The 15,863-nt window shown below is 41.7% G+C and overlaps 1 protein-coding gene across 1 annotated transcript in view; it reads right to left on the reverse strand.

The window, feature by feature from the left end:
- LOC135548856 (CXADR-like membrane protein) overlaps positions 1-15,863 on the reverse strand; it is a 128,486-nt gene that overhangs the window by 88,901 nt on the left and 23,722 nt on the right. The window lies entirely within an intron of this gene.

Below are 15,863 nucleotides of genomic sequence, written 5' to 3' on the forward strand. Positions count from 1 at the left end.
TGGGCTTTGACTAGGCCATTCCAAGACATTTAAATGTTTCCCCTTAAACCACTCGAGTGTTGCTTAAGCAGCATGCTTCGGGTCATTGTCATGCTGGAAGGTGAACCTCCGTCCCAGTCTCAAATCTTTTGAAGACTGAAACAAGTTTCCATCAAGAATTTCAATGTATTTAGCGCCACCATTCCTTCAATTCTAACCAGTTTCCCAGTCCCTGCCAACGAAAAACATTTTTTAATAATGGATTTCATGGTGCTCCATGGAATGTTCAAAGTTTCAAATATTTTTTTATAATCCAACCCTGATCTGTACTTCTCCACAACTTTGTTCCTGACCTGTTTGGAGAGCTCCTTGGTCTTCATGGTGCCGCTTGCTTGGTGGTGCCCCTGGCTTAGTGGTGTTGCAGACTCTGGTGCCAATCAGAACATGTGTATATATATACTGAGATCATGTGACAGATTATGTGACACTTAGATTGCATACAGGTGGACTTTATGTAACTAATCATGTGACTTCTGAAGGTAAATTGGTTGCACCAGATCTTATTTAGGGGCTTCATAGTAAAGGGGGTGGATACATACCCACCCACCACTTTTCCTTTTTATTTTATTTTTTTTTTTAAACAATTTTTTAAACACGTAATTTTTTAAGTAATTTTTTTCATTTCACTTCACCAATTTTGACTATTTTGTGTATGTCCATTACATCAAAACGCCAAGGGGGGTGAATACTTTTGCAAGGCACTGTATGCATATGCTTTCCATATTTCTTCTGTAAGAAACATTTCAATTTAGCCCTATCCATATAGGCCAATTTCCACGTGTGTAAAGGGTTATTATGCTGCTCTACAGTAAAATTAACAGCTAGAAAAGTGAAAGCCAGCGAAAACCGCCAACAAGGAAAACTTTGACTAACCCACTAGGGACACTGAAAACATAATTTCACTGCTGCAGACATGAAAACTGTGGCTCTGCTTCATTAACTTTGCCATACCCTGTATGAATATACATAATCTCAATGGTCACATTTATCGAAAATTACCCTAAATTCAAGAAAGTAGATACAATCTTCAAGCATAATACCGGTAAACAAAATGCTTGGTTCCAATACTGTTTTTTGTTTTTAAACGCATCAGGGATTTTACAATATCTAACAGCCAAAGACGACATGTAAAGGGGAAACAAACTCTGTATTACAGTGCTGGTGTACCTCTTGAAGGAATAACAGTAAACGGACACTTGCTCTATTTCCTCTATGTACCTCAGCTGAGGCTACCAAACAGGTGGGGAATGCAACATGTATGAGTAGAGAGAGGGAGATAGTAAGAGGGAAAATAAACAGGAGGGTATATATAGCTCAGACCAAAAACAAATATTAACTGTATCAAATTAATGCGCTAAACAAACACAGTATAGACCCGGGGGGCATTTCCAACATGCCTCCCTCTCAGCTGGTGGGCGGGCGGCTCTAGAACCTCTGTCACTTGCCTGACAATGCTGTTGTTTCCACACTGGCTTTACTGGTGATTAAGTTAACAGCATGGCATATCTTGACTTAAAAGCCATTCATGTACTGTAACATCTAATAGAAAAGACATAGAAAATATTTCTGAATTTGGTGCAGAGTGAAAGTTTAACAATGTATTTTATAGACGGTTAGAGAGATATTTTCGACGTCTATTTGAGGGTCAAATAAAGGCCAGGCCGTGCTGGCACAATAATTAACATCTGTAGACGAGGCCAAGGCAGACTGACCATATTTCAACCAATATTTAACATCCGTGGACGTTAAGTGTCAGTTGGTGCTCCCTGGGATTGGCATGGGTTTCTGGAACATAAAGATGCTTTAACTGGGTTCATTTTATTCATGATCATTATTAACGACTTAGCGTTTTTTGCTAATGAGCGGATTTTCTTTTACTACAAACATTCCCATCTAAAGGTGTTCCTGTGTGCCTCAGTTGGTGGAGCATGGCGCTTGTGGGTTTGATTCCCACTTTTACTACAAACATTCCTATCTAAAGGTGTTCCTGTGTGCCTCAGTTGGTGGAGCATGGCGCTTGTGGGTTTGATTCCCACTTTTACTACAAACATTCCTATCTAAAGGTGTTCCTGTGTGCCTCAGTTGGTGGAGCATGGCGCTTGTGGGTTTGATTCCCACTAGCGCCACGTCAGCCCCACCCTCAGACATCCGGTGTTCAGGGGGGAAAGGAATGGAGAGTGAGACACGACATGCGCCTCGCTGTTTACTGTCCCCCGTGAAACACGTAGCAGCTAGCTGCAGCACATTTGCTAGCTTGCTCTCTGTAGTCGTTTCCATCCAGAATATTAACAACGCGACACTACATCTCAAAGCAGAACCCTGCAGTGTAGTAGGAAGGTGAACCTGCTTTTCTCTGGTCATGTCTTTATGTTGCCTCCCAAATGGCACCATATTCCCTATATAGTGCACTACTTTTGACCAGGACCACAGGCTAGGCCATAGTTCTCTGGTCAAAAGTAGCGCACTACATAGGGAATAGGGTGCTGTTTGGGACATAGCCGATGTGTGCTCTCTGGCATACATCAAGCCCGTAACTCAATCGCATAAACTGGTTTTACATTGATTTTTCACAGATACCAGTACTTCTGTACAGCACTTTGAGATATCAGCTGATGTACGAAGGGCGATATAAAGACATTTGATTTGACTTCAACAATCAATTGAATTGCGCCAGCACATCTCTTAATAGAGATTCATAAAAATAAAAAAAGCTGCTGACTTAGGAACGGGCTGATGGACGTGACTGTGAGGAGGTGCAACTGTGACAACCATTTGCAACCCTGTTTATTTGCTGCCAGCACTTTGCGGGGTAGGTCAACGGAGTGGGGCATAGATAGCCATGGATGTCGAGGTGGGTGATGAGTGGGGGTAATCGTGAGATGGTACCAATATGTTTCGCCTTCCTGACACAAACACACGACGAGCCCTCTTTACCCCAATGCCTAAAAATGTCAGTGACAGATTACAGGATTATTGGTCTTTATGGTGAATTGACTTTAAGACAAGGGAACGAACGGGCACCACATTTTTCTGGCCCATTTGTTAAGGTGAGGTGGGGGTGGTTGTGGAAAGGTTCTGTCACGATGGTGGGTGGCTCGCGGGTACGATTGTGGGGAGTGCGGGGGTGTACAGCATGTGAGTGGGTCGCAGAGCAGTAACTGGTTGGTAACCTGCAGAGGGGCAGCCTGTTCTGCAGAGGGGGCGAGGGGGATGTGTGTGTATGGCTGTGTGCGAGAGAGAGACGTGTGTGTGTGTGTGTGAAAAAGACTGTGTGTGTGCGTGTGTGTGTGAGGTATGAGAGTGTGTGTGAGAGAGAGACAGACTGTGTGTGTATGTGTGTGTGTGCGTGCATGCATGCATATGTGTTTGTGTGTGTGAAAGAGACTGTGTGTGTGCGTGCCTGCGTGTGTGAGGTGTGAGAGTGTGTGTGTGAGAGAGAGAGAGACTGTGTATGTGTGGAAAGGTCCTCCCTGTGTGACGACAGTGCAGCAGTCCCGGAACAGGTCGAGCCCAGAGCAGAGCATGCCAGATGGATGCAGGGAGGAGAGAGGAGATGGAGAGATAAAAGAGAAAGGCGGAAACCTGTGCTCTGCAGCTCGGAGAGAGGCTGGATGTGTGCTGACCAGGACAGACAACCTTTCTCTCTCTCTCTTCTTACTTTTAGCCTCAATCTATCCTTCTCACGCTTCCTCTCTCCTTCTCCTCTCTTCTCCTCTTCTCTCCTCCCTTCCCTCCTCTCTTTCTTCCTTCTATCAGTAGAGTCTGTATTGGGCATTCAGAGCCCAGCATAACAGCACTACCAGCCTTTACATTCATCAGCTACAGCAGGAGGTTGTAGGAAGAGGCAGAGCTGAGATCTCTCTCTAAAAACACAGAAACATGCACGCATGCACACATAATAACACTCATACACAGACACAGGCACGAATGTACGCACACACAAATAAACAGAAACATAATGCAGATGCAAACACAGGGACACACACACACATACAATAATGAACAAAACGCATACTGGCAGATACAAACAAACACACCCACCTCTCAGTTTGCACACTTTCCTCATCCTCGGAGGATGTCAACAGATTGATGGGGGCGGTTGTCCTGAGTCATTGCTCACATGAGCAGGGAGAGGTGCAGTGTTTGGAACAGACACCCACGGGACAGAGAGGCAGAGTATCCATGGGGTTGAGTCTATTAGTCGACACACACAGGTTAAAGTCCCAAATGGTACCCTATTCCCCATGGACCCTGGTCAAAAGACGTCCACTATATAGCGAACAAGGTGCCATTTGGTGCGAACGCACAGACATGGAGACGCTTGTCAAGGACAGAGGGAACACAACCCACCCGTCGATCAGGGACAAAAGAACAGTCCGAGAGTGAGTCCTGCAAAATGTGGTGTCAAGGTAGGAGAGCAGGAGTGAGAGAGAGAGGGACGGAGGAATAGAGAGAAGTGAGGAGAGAGTGAAAAAGACATACAGTACAGAGGCAGAGACACAGAGAATGAGTGAGTGGCAGGGACAAACAGGTAGAAAGGGACAGACTGACAGAGAGCGAGAGAACAAGTGAGTGAGTGAGTGAGTGAGTGAGTGAGTGAGTGAGAAATAGATCGAGTAGGTGGGGAGGAACAAACAGAGAGAGAGACAGGGAGAAACAGACAGAGTGAATGCAGAGAGAGAGAGAAAGCAATAGAGAGAGGAAGAGAGTGAGTTTGGCTGGTGCTGCATGCTGCAGTGAGAGTGCTGTGCAGTGCTCTCCCTCTCTCTTTCTCTCTCTATTTGTCTTGGGAACAATGAGCCCAATGTCACAGTAACAGCTTCATGTTCCTCTGAGGGTACGGGACGGCCAGCGTCCATAATGGATGAGCTGCACACACATACACACAAACACACACACGCACACAGCCAGGCCATGCAGTCCTGGTGATAGAAAACGAATCAAACTAACTTGAGCCGTGACAAGAACAATAATAATTTCCGTTGTGAAGGTCAAACCCTCTGAACTAAAACCCCCTTATATTGTATTTATTATAGATCCCCATTAGCTGCTACTCTTCCTGGGGTCCGTCAAGAATTAAGGCAGTTACACAATTTAACAAACATTACAATACATTCATTACAGCAACACACTGAGTGTGACGCGGCAGAGGAGGAAGAGAACACTGTTTTAGATACCACTCTTGAAATACTGTCCCAGAGAGCAAGATGCAGCTGAGTGGTGGACAAACATCAGGCCTGGGAGTCATTTCATTGGCATATCTTGGTCTTGACGAGAGTGAGTGGGGAACAATAAGGAATTATCTTCACGCTTGTGTCCCAAATAGTACTCCCTATTCCCTATATAGTACACTTATTTTATTGAATTTGATCACAGGTTCTTATCACAGGATGCCAGCAGTAGTTGGACAGGCATAGCAATGTCAAAAGCACTTTCAGTATGTTATAACTTTGACCACTCCTAAAGCCCTATAAGACCTGGTCAAAAGTAGTGCACTATAGGGAATACGGAGTCATTTGGGATGCAGCCCACTGCTGTGTGTCTTCTCCCTTTGCTATGGTTTCAAGACGTTTATGTCAGAGGGAATGGACGACTGTAAACCCATGGTAAAATCATGGCAATTGAACCACATTTTCAGTGTGGGGCAAATGAAGCTGGTGGACAGGCTCATTGTAACGGCTTGAATGGAATTAATGAAATGGTATTAAACACTTGAAAAACCATTTTCAGATGCGTTCGATACTGTTCCATTCATTCCAATTCAGCCATTACAATAAGCACGTCCTCCGATATCTCCGCCCACCAGCCACCAATGGTGTAAGTGTGGGGATGGATGATACCCACACAACCGGACATGAACATGGTTGTGGATGCGAGCGTAAGTTAAATGGCAGCAATTTAAATGAATATGGATACAGAAATGCCTCCCACAACACTTTGCCTCCTTGTGGTCTCCATACAATTTATAATAAATACTTTCACCACTACCTTCATTCGTAACGGATGTATTCATTACCGTAGTGAACTGCCGCCTCAGGATGTGCTGTAACATCCAGTGAGCTAGCATCAACCACATAACACGACACTGAGTCACCAGGACATGTCGGTAGGTATAGAATCAGCTCCACAACCATGTCTAACCTGAGATATAGGTTGCTCAATGCAATCCCCAGTCTGTGCACCCACAGACCCCACTAAGGGCCCCATATCTCCCATTAATAAGCATATAAAAGGTCAGTAACAACAATACTATTTGGCCACATCTCATAGCTACCCCGTGACCTCTTTACTTCCCAGGAAAGGCAGATGTGGCTATAGTGGTAAAAGAGAGGCTTAAAGGGTAACTCTCAATGCCAATTTCAGCCTTTGCCCAACCCCTTCAAATACATTTTAAAAATGCATTCAGGTGAAAAGTTGTCGGTGGGGGGAGTTGCTCATAAATATTCATTCTGGGGGGTGGGTAAACATAGTTGTACCTGAGCCCAAACACTTTATCACTAAAGCATACTTACCAAAGTCCACTGGCACGCTCTGATAATAAAATGGTGTGCAGTGCAAGCTAATATAGCTCTGGATAGTTAGCACAGTGGTAAGGCACCAAGTTTCTGATATCCACTGTATTGCCACTTGCAGTGTAAATTGAATCTCCCATGGGGCGCAAAATAAATCTTTCTAATGTGGACTCACATGTATTGCTGTATTGTGTTCGTAAGAAACGTACAATCATCACCTTGAAAATGAAGATTAGGGGCTCAATTCAATCTAACCCGCATTGCAGTGTTAACGCAGTAGCTCTTTTTCCAAATGGTCAAATTAACTCACAGATAGGTTTTTATTCACTAAGACTAACAACTACTACCAGGGCGACCCCTCTCACAGGTATGCCTTCACTTTTAAGAATTAGAAGGTTATGGGCACGGGATGAATATTGTGAATAAAGGATTTGAGAAGAAGAAAATCACATTTGCCCCATGTGGCATGAGAACTCAAAACCATTGAAATATGAACCAACTGTTTTAGCAAAATGCACCATTAATCCTGACAACAGTTTAAAAAAACTACACTAAATTGACACGACCACCATTGTCATCTATTTCTTGTTATGATGGAAGTAGCCAGAATTGGGTAGGTTACTTTCTAAATGTAATTCGTTATAGTTACTAGTTCCCTGTCCAAAATTGTAATACTAACGCTACTTTTGGATTACCTAAACTCAGTAACGTAATCTGATTACTTTTAGATTTTAGACTCCTCTGTAAACTGGCCATCTCTGTATACCCGTCCCAAGACCCCCCAATGGGTTGATGCTTATTGATAAAAACCCTCTTAGGCCTCACTCCCCCCTATCTGAGGTCCAACTGCAGTCCTTTTTTATTTCACCTTTATTTAACCAGGTAGGCCAGTTGAGAACAAGTTTTCATTTACAACTGTGACCTGGCCAAGATAAAGCAAAGCAGTGCGACACAAACAGCAACAAAGAGTTACACATGGAATAAACAAACGTACAGTCAATAACACAATAGAGAAAAGTCTACATACAGTGTGTGCAAATGAGGTAAGATTAGGGAGGTAAGGCAATAAATAGGCCGTAGTGGCAAAGTAATTACAATTTAGCAATTAAACACAGGAGTGATAGATGTGCAGAAGATGAATGTGCAAGTAGAGATACTGGGGTGCAAAGGAGCATAAATTTAAAATAAAATAAAAACAATATGGGGATGCGGTTGTTGGATGGGCTATTTACAGATGGGCTATGTACAGATGCAGTGATCTGTGAGCTACTCTGACAGCTGATGCTTAAAATTAGAGAGGGAGTCTCCAGTTTCAGTGATTTTTACGATTTGTTCCAGTCATTAGCAGCAGAGAACTGGAAGGAAAGGCAGCCAAAGGAGGAATAGGCTTTAGGGTGACCAGTGAAATAAACCTGCTGGAGCGCGTGCTACGGGTGGGTGCTGCTATGGTGACCAGTGAGCTGAGATAAGACGGGGCTTTACCTAGCAGACTTATAGATGACCTGGAGCCATTGGGTTTGGTGACGAATATGAAGCGAGAGCCAGCCAACGAGAGCATACAGGTCGCAGTGGTGGGTAGTATATGGGGCTTTGGTGACAAAACGGATGGCACTGTGATAGACTGCATTCAATTTGCTGAGTAGAGTGTCAGAGGCTATTTTATAAATGACATTGCCGAAGTCAAGGATCGGTAGGATAGTCAGTTTTACGAGGGTATGTTTGGCAGTATGAGTGAAGGATGCTTTGTTGCGAAATAGGAAGCCAATTCAATATTTAATTTTGGATTGGAGATGCTTAATGTGAGTCTGTATCATCCTGTCATCCTGCACATACAACATCCGTTCAAATTCTGTTAAAGGTCCACAAAGCACACACATCCCTTGGTCGCTCCTCTTTTCAGTTCGGCTGCAGCTAGCGACTGGAACGAGCTGCAACAAACACTCAAACTGGACAGTTTTATCTCAATCTCTTCATTCAAAGAATCATGGACACTCAGTGACAGTTACGGTTGCTTTGCATGATGTATTGTTGTCTCTACATTCTTGCCATTTGTGCTGTTGTCTGTGCCCAATAATGTTTGTACCATGTTTTGTGCCGCTACCATGTTGTTGTCATGTTGTGTTGCTACCATGCTGTGTTGTCATGTGTTGCTGCCTTGCTATGTTGTTGTCTTAGGTCTCTCTTCATGTAGTGTTGTGCTGTCTCTTGTCGTGATGTGTGTTTTGTCCTATATATATATATATATATATATATATATATATATATAAAATATTTTTTAATCCCCAACCCCGCAGGAGGCCGTTTGCCATTTGGCAGGCCATCATTGTAAATAAGAATTTGTTCTTAACTGACTTGCTAAGTTAAAAATAAATAAAAATCCCCTTCAGAGGCATTCGAGGGAAGACAAGAATGTGTGTTACCAATCAAATGATATCTATTACAGGATAAATCAATGTTGAAGTTTACATAGCTGGACATATTTGGATGTTTAATTTGACTTAATAAGTTGGTTATGTAGGCTTCTTCTAACCCATCACTTTCTATTAAATATAATCATGAAATCATATCTTTACATTCAAAAAACCAAAGTCTATCAGAATTCCAGTCATTCAAATACATCTTATGCCTCTTGATCCTCAAGAATAGGACTTGGAAATATGGAAGTATAGATTAGCCAAAAATGTTTTCTCCTAGGGACTTATTAGCCAGCCCTACTCTATTGTTTATGATTTTGTTGTCATGGAGGACTGATTGGACTCATTGATTCGAGTTGAAAAGGAAATGCTGCCCTCATGGAATGGCATGCTTTGAGCGCTACAAAAAGTGCTATTTAAATGTGAAAACTGATATGCTGCATTTGTTTTAGGCCTATTTTTTACCTTTTTATTGGTGATACCTTGATAATATGCAGCTGTTTGAAGGGCAAATCCAGAGATTTAAACAATAACGAAATCGTCACACGCCTCTGTTTTGGTAAAAAGCTGAGGCATGGGCCTGGAGAAATGTAACCACACTCAGATGAATAGACAGAGCTATTGATGCAAGGACTGACCATGCATGACATCAAAATTATTGTTTCAACCATGTTATACAGTGTTAGTTTACATTTACAATGTTTACAAACAGTGGATTAAAACAAGCTTATATTTTGGGTTCTGATGAGGTATGACAGTTGAACTAAGCTCATGAGGCATTTATAAGTTATATTCTTCAAGAATCAATGGATATTAAATACATGGATGAGGCAACAACAGATTGCCCCTTTAAGTCTATCAAAAGTGTGTAAGTTTGTCCATTAAGCCTATGGATTTTTTGTTTTATCAGCATGAAATAGATTGAGCAATAAAAGCCCCACTTTTATTCAATAGGCTGGGATCTGCACTGTGCAGCTGTTGCAAGAGCGCATTTTTCACTGGCTGTCCACTGGTTTCAAAAACAATGATTGATAGGCAGATTAAACTTCTTGAATTCAACCATTATTGGGTTCAAATACACATATCGATTTGTGAACAGACATCCACAACAAACACAATCCGTCAGCCACAAATAGCTAAATTAGAGAGCAGCAGTGTGATTCACATTAATGCGATATGTAGATATCAATAATAAGTGATATCCGTATCGCCATAGACTACACCACTGCAGTCATCCTTACCTCCAAGAGTTTATTCAAGTTGGATCATCTTTGGATGCCGACAGCAGTCGCACCATTGGATGACGCTTGGACTGCAGCCTTCAAAAGCCTATTCCTGCTCTTTTCCTGTGATCCATCAAACACATTTGGTGTGTCATCATAGTGGTCTCTGACTTGTGTTCGGACTCACTCAAACTTGCGCCTTTTTCAATACTGATTTGAATGTCATTGAGAAAACAGAGAAGTGTCAAAGATTGTTTTCCCGCAAACATGCTTCCTGAATTTAAAAGTAATCTTCGAAGTAGTCATCTAGTTTTTAAAAAGTATCTGTAATCTGATTACAATAGTTTTGCTGGTAACGTAACGGATTACAGTTACCGTTTTGTTGTTGTAATCCGTTACTTCCCAACCCTGGATGTAGCTATGAATATAAATCTAGAATCCTCATAGGCTGCATGTTTTTTTCCTTCTTTTGACTTTGGTCATATGCAGAAATGTGTTTTATTTAATGTCAGTAGTTTAGTCACGGAAGCATCATGTATCATCAAATATATTGGCACACTCCACTTACCAAGACAATTGCCAAATAAGGCACCCTGTCTCCTGCTTTTATAGTAAGCCTTGTGGTGGTACCTCCCAGCACATATAGAAGGGAGTGTATTAGGGTTGGGCGGATACCGTCATACAATCCTTCTCTCACCCCGGGATACACAGTATTACCTGTTTAGGACACAAGGGGGAGCCAAAAGAAGTAATAGTAATAGTAAAATTCCATTGAGGCTGCTAGCTAAATATGCTAATATGCTAATGAACAAATTACAAAGACAGGCAATCTAGCTCGTAGGAAGGAGCTACCGAATGTCATTTTCGGTGAGTTAAGACATTTACAAGAGACATTGTGCAAACCATCTAAGTTTTGACGCATGTACTGGCTCTCCAACAGCATGGAGAAAAATGCAGCGGCAGCTGTACAAATAACTAATCCAAAAGGGCTTTGCCTTCTCAGACATGGCAGAAAGCTAACACAATATGATGCCCCATCAACTTCAACGCAGCCACTTACAGTACTTAGATTGCAAGTTAAACTAGGGTTGTGTTAATGCTGTGTGTTTCATGCCGGGGAGAAAAAAAAATGCATTAAGAAATATCTTGCTGCATTTTGTAAACAAAGATCTAAAATGCTTCTTATTGTAATTTCTGCTCGGCATCAGACTCATTTTGTACTTCAGTTGCACTTCTAAGCTCCGATGAGACAAACGGGCAGACTATATCTATATCTATATATATATATATATATATATATATATATATATATATATATATATATATATATACTCTATCAGCAGACTGACTGACGAGTAACTACTCTTCTCTGTTGAAGCAACAAAAAAACACTTGACTTTCAATATAAAACTCAACACCTGTCAATACACATCTGGACTCACCTGCTCCTGCTTTCTGCTGTTGTTCTATTTACAAACAAACACCTGACGGGCTCAACTGTGCTGGGGAACTAAGTAAGCTTAATAATGTAAAGTAATATGACAGGTGAAATAAGAACACGATCTGCTTCATCTCCTAATGCAATGGCACAAGTTGACTGCAGGTGTTAATTTAAATCATTGCTACAAATATAAACATTTATTGAAAAATTTCAAAAGAAATAGTTTCACCGGTATAGACGGTATTGAAAAACCATCCCGTGGTTCCAAATACCCTGGTATACGGTGTTTACGGTGTACCGCCCAAGTCTAAAGTGTATTTCATACCGAACCCCTCACTTGAGATGACGTAGAGAGACCTTCTCAAGGTGCCTCTACATCATGATTTCAATGGTAGAGTTGAACCGCTAGTGGCAAAAAGAGCTAGATTTACTACAAAATACCAAAATACAGTGCCTTGCGAAAGTGCCTTGATCATTCAGAGATCCTCACTGAACTTCTGGAGAGAGTTTGCTGCACTGAAAGTAAAGGGGCTGAATAATTTTGCACGCCCAATTTTTCAGTTTTTGATTTGTTAAAAAAGTTTGAAATATCCAATAAATGTCGTTCCACTTCATGATTGTGTCCCACTTGTTGTTGATTCTTCACAAAAAAATACAGTTTTATGTATTTATGTTTGAAGCCTGAATTGTGGCAAAAGGTCACAAAGTTCAAGGGGGCCGAATACTTTCGCAAGGCACTGTATATCACTTCTGCAATGAACTGTCATAATGAAGACCAGAATTTACGTATTTCACTATAACTTAGCCTAAAACGTGATTTCCGATGAAAAAATGTTTTTTCATGAAAGTTAGTCTAAAGACTGAAACGAATCGACAGCACGGTACGGTATGTGTGCCGCCAAGAGGGGATATCTAATATTCGGTGGCTTCATTCTCACAAATAAAGTCTAAAAGCACCATTCACGTGGGATGATAGAAATTGAATCCCATCTAGTGCCTGTGATCCAGCAGCTCCTCCCTAAATCCAGTTCCCACTTCACTCAGTCTGCTGTGCTGTGAATTGTGGGGACAGACACCCAATAATTTTCAATCTCTGTCGGGTATTACGGAGTTGACATGTGCTCAGTGGCACTGACAATCAGGCTACGTCTGACCATGCAGGCTGCGATTTCTTCATTTGAACAGTAATCCACATTCTGCACACTTCTCCTTTGGGTCTTCGCCGTATCTGAGAAGTTCTTGGTGGTCGATGAGCACAGAATGCTATGAGGTTGAAGATGTCCAGTGAGGCACTGTTGCCCTGTCTCTGTGAAGTAATACATTGTTGACATCATCTTTGAAGCGTTATGGGGTTGCTGATTTTCTGAAATGCTACGGGTTTGATACTTTCTTTGAAAAACTATGGAGCGGCCATTGTTGGTTTCTTTAGAAAATCAACAACTAGATTCAGCAGCGGGCCAATTTTTTTCAAGAGAGGATTGTTTGAGGGCCGGCACATGATTACAAATAATTTGTAGACTTCAAATTAAATCTCAAGAACCCCAAACATATATAATATTTGACAGGAACATAATTTAAAACCTTCCTGTATACAATCACGTGTATCTCTATTGTGGGTGGTAATACTTGGGAACAGATTTCTAAAATAAAAAACACTTGGAACAGAATTCCTGGTGTATTTACATTTATTTATGTATTGTATTTATTTGTATTTATATGTTATACATATAAATATTTATTATATATATTTATACATGTATTTATTTATTTTTCTTAATGCAATTCCGTGCAGACAATGGAAATGTCCACTTAATGTATAATGCTGGGAGACGCTTGTGGATTTCACAGCTCCAACGAAGTTTCACCTCAGACATCACCAAAACAACCGCTATGCGGGTTTCGGCTAGCACAGATATGATAGAATCTAGCCCAATGTTCCTTCCAAACGGGTCAAATGGAAGGAAAGAAAAATCACAGCGCCTCAACACACGATGTACGATAGACGTGGCACTTGGCTATTGAACTGTTTAGGCTCCCGAAATGAGGTGACCAATGGACTATTACACCCCATCACATCAAAGACACAAAAGAGAAGGGTGCAGTATGTGTCGTTAATGCCTTCACTCACACGCCTATTGAAAACACAATCTCAGCACCACTCAAGAGATCTGTCCAGATGAATAACACTTTAATGACGATTGGCTATGCAGCCTAAATGACAACCCATTCATTGGTAGGCTATAGCCATGATCTATTTGTTTCAGTAACGAACTGACAACCCATTCATTGGTAGGCTATAGCCATGATCTATTTGTTTCAGTAACGAACTGACAACCCATTCATTGGTAGGCTATAGCCATGATCTATTTGTTTCAGTAACGAACTGTCAACCCATTCATTGGTAGGCTATAGCCATGATCTATTTGTTTCAGTAACGAGCTGACAAGTGAACAAGACAACATGATGATTGCTATGATCTGGACAATTATTTTTGAACGCTCTCCAGCCGATAGGCTAAAAAAGGCCTGAGAGGGTGTGAAGAATGTGAAAAAAGACAGAGAGATCAAATGTCATACAGCCTAAGTAGGGATGTGACAATTTGTACAATTATTCTTCATATTTAAACCACCATTTTTTAAAGTTGTTTAAACGATATGAAAAAAAAATCATAAAATGATGATTCACAATTCAGATATGATCCTGCATATGACCACTAGGGGGCGATGCAGTTCAATCTACTGCAGTCCTGGGAATTTACCAGACAGCCATTAGTGTCGCCGTCGGGAGAAGCACGGGTGGGCTGTGTGAGGAAAATGGCATGTGACCCTAAGGAGCAAGGCTACTGCTTGAAAATCGTGAGCACCTTGTGAATGAGGAAAAGTAGGTAGTTACTGAGAAAAAGTCACATAATGTAGAACTGGTGCCAGCGCAGGATACAGAGTTGTATCTTTCCCCTTTCATGTGGCTCTTCAGGGCCAATTCACCCATGCTTGCAATGTCAAAGTCTGAAGCATTTTTTGCACCTTACACGGTTGGGTCCAGGAATGTAGTGGTAAAAAAGGTGAGTAAACTGTACAAAAATATAAAATGCAACATGTAAAGTGTTGGTCCAATGTTTCATGAGCTGAAATAAAAGTTCCTAGAAATGTTCCATAAGCACAAAAGGTAGGATGGAATCTACATTTGCCTGGCATTTTAGCTATTGATGTGATGTTTGGTGGCACCTAGTCTGTCAGTTCTGTACCTGCCTGGCAACCACAGAGTGAAATGCGAGAGGAAATAAAACTCAGTAGTCTGCTATATTTTTCATAAACATATTTGATCATTATCTGTTCTCCTCTCATTTTAATTCAAGTACTTTTCAAGTACCAATTTGAGAAAATGTCTGATTTTCAAGGTATTCCAGTACTTGAATTTCAGAGAGCCAAATTCAAATACTTTAAGCACCTCAAGCACCTTCCGTGAACCCTGTCTCTTATTATTGACCCTGAAGGGATAATTCCTTTCCTTAAGCTTAAAAAAATAAAGATTTAGGCCAATCACACAGGCCAGGAAAAATGATTAATGTACAGTGCCTTCGGACAGTATTCAGACCCCTTCCCCTTTTCCACATTTTGTTACATTACAGCCTTATTCTAAATGGATTCAATATTTTTTGTCCTCATCAATCTAAACACAATACCACATAATGACAAAGCGAAAACAAGCCCTGAGGACAAAGGAATTGTCCGTAGAGCTCTGAGATAGAATTGTGTTGAGGCACAGCTCTGGGGAAGGGTAGCAAAAAATGTCTGCAGCATTGAAGGTCTCCAAGAACACAGTGGCCTCCATCATTCTTAAATGGAAGAAGTTTGGAACCACCAAGACTCTTCCTAGAGCTGGCCACCCGTGCCAAACTGAGCAAGATGGGGAGAAGGGCCATGGTCAGGGAGGTGACCAAGAACCCGATGGTCACTCTGACAGAGCACCAGACTTCCTCTGTGAAGATGGGAGAACCTTCCAGAAGTACAACCACTTCTGCAGCACTCCACCAATCAGGCCTTTACGGCAGAGGCCAGATGGAAGACACTCCTCAGTAAGAAGCATATGACAGCCGGCTTGGAGTTTGCCAAAAGGCACCTAAAGGACTGTCAAACCATGAGAAACAACATCTGTTGAATCCAAGATTTAAATCTTTGGCCTGAATGCCAAGCGTCACGTCTGGAGGAAACCTGGCACCATCCCTACGGTGAAG

The sequence above is a fragment of the Oncorhynchus masou genome, chromosome 11 (assembly GCF_036934945.1).
Source record: "Oncorhynchus masou masou isolate Uvic2021 chromosome 11, UVic_Omas_1.1, whole genome shotgun sequence".
In the NCBI taxonomy this organism is placed as follows: Eukaryota; Metazoa; Chordata; class Actinopteri; order Salmoniformes; family Salmonidae; genus Oncorhynchus; species Oncorhynchus masou.